Source organism: Austrofundulus limnaeus, unplaced genomic scaffold (assembly GCF_001266775.1).
Source record: "Austrofundulus limnaeus strain Quisiro unplaced genomic scaffold, Austrofundulus_limnaeus-1.0 Scaffold40, whole genome shotgun sequence".
In the NCBI taxonomy this organism is placed as follows: domain Eukaryota; kingdom Metazoa; phylum Chordata; class Actinopteri; order Cyprinodontiformes; family Rivulidae; genus Austrofundulus; species Austrofundulus limnaeus.
Window position 1 is genome coordinate 1,592,124 of NW_013952442.1, and position 3,470 is coordinate 1,595,593.

Here is a 3,470-nt window from a genome sequence, read left to right on the forward strand (position 1 = left end):
CTTCTTCTTCTTCTTCTTCTTCTTCTTCTTCTTCTTCTTCTTCTTCTTCTTCTTCTTCTTCTTCTTCTTCTTCTTCTTCTTCTTCTTCTGAAATATCATCATACTTTTGGTGGGATGGGACACATTCATTTGACCCCACATTACACAATTTATGGCACTATACTAGCCATGTAGCTGTTACTAACAGCATTCAATAAGAATACTCTCAAGCTAATTTATAATATCATACTGAAGGTTTTCTTGTGTTGTAGGGACTACAAATATGGAGCCCATTCAGACCAGACAACAATTGGTCAATGGTGCTTTGGTCAAAATGATTGTAATGGATTCCCAGCCTTTTTCTGTGGTTGATGACGCTGGCTTCAGACAGTTTGTCGGTATTTTAGACCCAACCTACATAATCCCCACCAGGAAGGCTTTAAAGGAAATGGTGAAAAAAGTTCCATGCAGAAAAGGAAAAGGCGAAGGCAGAACTTGAGAAGGCCGCATAAGTGAGTTTGACAAGTGACATGTGGACATCCATTCATATGGATACATATTTGGCAGTCACTTGCCATTTTGTTAATGAGCAGGACAAACTGTCCACAGTGCTGCTGGGAGTGGGCCATTTTCCCAAGTCCCACACTGCATAAAACATAGCTGAGGTGAAGAGGGCTCTGATGGAGGAGTGGGGCATTCAAAACAAAGTCTGATGCCTTGTCACTGATGCTGCACCAAATATGCTATTATGTGCAAAAATATTGAAAACGCGCAACACAAAGTGTATTGCACATTCAATAAACCTGATAGTAAAGAAATCCATTGATCTTGTTTGTGTCCATTGATCGCACACCCGGGCTGGAGATCAGGGAAAAAGCAAGAAAAATAATTGGTTATTTTAGGTCCAGCACAATGGCAAAGGAGACGCTCTGCCAAATACAGCAGCAGATGGGTCGGCCCAACCTAAAACTGCTGCAAGCGGTCGAAACCTGTTGGAACAGCACTTATACCAAGCTGCAGCATTTATCTGTGGAGAGAGAGCCAGTTAGTGCTGCCCTGGTCTCACTGAAGACCGACATTATACCCATCACTGCCACAGAGAACAATTCAGTTCAGGAGTGTCTGGGAGTACTTTCAACATTTTACAAAGCAACTGTGGAACTGTCAGAAGAGCAAATAGTGTCAGGGTCAAAGGTCATCCCACTTGTTTGCATGTTGCGGTACACAATTTCAAGAAAACAACCTAATCTTAAAGATGAGAAAGCTCTCCAGCTGTGCATCAACCTCACAAGGAGGCTGAGTGAGTCGTTATCTCTTCTTGAGACAATGAGCATGATGAGTGTAGCAACACTGCTAGATCCTAGGTTTAAGGCCATCGGATTCTGCAGCCAGACCAATGCWGAAGCTGCAGTGAAACGTCTGACTGCAGAATGTGCCAACATCATTGGAGATGAACCAGTCCCTCCTGTCCCACTCACGTCCTCAGAGCCAGAGGCAGCAGCTGGTCCTTCAACCCATTCAGGTACAATTAGCCTGAAGTACATAACATGATGTACTTTCTGTACATCTTAATCCTAAAATGTATTTGAAATTACTGATGAGATTAAAATACTGTATATGAATGTAATGTCATAAATCTGATAATGACAGTTCTGTTTATTATAAATTTTGAAAACAAAAAAGAAGTTAACATGATATAAGAAATTGTGTTGCTGATTTATTTGATCACTATTTTTAGGTGATGGTCTGTGGGATCTGCTGGACAGACATGTAGTGGAGAGGCAGGTGAGGAATGCCACTGCAGATGCCACAGCGCAGGTGCAGAGATATATGGCAGATCCTTTAATTCCACGCACAAAGGATCCACTCCATTTCTAGGCATCTAGAAAGACTGTTTATCCCCACCTGTACCAGCTTGCACTGCAGTTTCTGTGCACTCCAGCATCTTCCGTTCCATGTGAAAGGATCATCTCCAAGGCAGGAGAAATTGTAGACTCAATCCTCGGACTGTGGAACAAATCCTTTTCTTATATAAAAATCAAATAAAATAATCTTATGTCTTATGTATTTATTTTAAAAGTTCATGAGCACTTCCACCACCACACACACAAATAAAAAAATACCAAAAAAATACTTTAAAGAAAGTCACACCATGGCACAATTTAAGTATTCATAATAAACCATAAACAACCATGACTTTATTTATTCATTCACACACACACAAAACAAAAATACATGTTCAATGCAGCACAGTGAAAACCTGCAATCATACAGAAATGTTTCCTAACAAATGAACAAACAGCCGTCAACTCCATCATGATGAAGCTTCGTTTTGTGTTGCTTCAAGCTGCTCTTCATACTTTTTACCATATGATTGCACCAAAGAGGACAGTATTGAAAAGATTAGAGTAATGAATCATTTTCCAAAGCAAGCTTCAGTGCTTCAGAAAGCTTCATTTGCCCATCACTAATAAAAAGGGAGCAGCCTCGCGCTGAGGCTGCACTGCATAGAGGCGCGTACCCCAGGTGGTGGATAGGGGGGATCCCTGCTGTGTAGGGGTGTGCCTGAATAAGCTGAAAGGTGAATAGGGTGCCGTGAACCAAAAGCAGCCGGGCAGGTGGGGCTCGTTAGCCTTGGCAGGCAACCGCCTAGGAGAAGGAAAACTCTGATATAAAACCCGGGTATTGTCAACACTCGTTAGCCGTCTACCCCTGGTGGATGGCAAGTTGACAGAATTTTAAGATGAGCGGACAAGGGACTGGCCCCCAGTACCCGGCAAAAGGGGGTTCTAAAATCTCCGGGGACCCAGCCTGTGGCGCCGTGGGTGCGGGTGCCACAGGTGGTCTTACAACCGTGCCTCTGGTCTATCTGGTGGGGAACCAGGCTGGGCAGGCCAGTACAGTGACTGGAACAACTCTTACTCTGGCTTCGGAGCCTGATACTTATGTGTTGGGCTCTGGACAACCGGAGGACTTAGTGCCTGGGGACTCGGTGATGGCAAGGCATTCTGCCTTTGCTGATGCTGGGTCTACAAGGAGTACTCAGCACAAGGGTGGCCCCTTGATTGCAACTCTTCGGGGAGCGGTCGGGACCGCACAAGTGCTTGAGTGTTTAAGTGATGAGGACACCGACATGCTGTTGGGGTCCTCTGATGGAGGAAAGGTCAAGGGGGGAGATGAACTCTCAGGAGATCTAGAGGGTCTCTCCCTTCAAGACCTTAAGAAAAAAAAGGAAGAAGAAGAGGAAGAAGAAGAAATCTTCTTCCTGTTTGGTGGCTGGGAAGGGGGAGTTGGCAAAAGAGCCTTCCAAAGGCTCGGATGCTGACCACCCTAAACCCAGCACATCGAAAACCAGTGCTGGAGATGGAGCAGGGTCTTCTTCTCGTAAGAGGAAGAGGGTTACAGTCTCGACTCCAGGTAGTGCCCAGGCCCCGAAAAAACATCGCAACAGGCCTTCAAGTCGGGTCCATGGACTTGGTAAACAGTATATG

The 3,470-nt window shown here is 44.7% G+C and overlaps 1 protein-coding gene across 1 annotated transcript in view; it reads left to right on the top strand.

The window, feature by feature from the left end:
• LOC106516724 (dual specificity protein phosphatase 26) overlaps window positions 1-816 on the top strand; it is a 14,378-nt gene extending 13,562 nt beyond the window's left edge. The window contains exon 4 of the transcript XR_001310125.1: window positions 252-816. The gene's annotated coding sequence lies outside the window, so the exon portion shown is untranslated. The remainder of the gene's footprint in view (window positions 1-251) is intronic.
• Window positions 817-3,470: the final 2,654 nt, after the last annotated feature.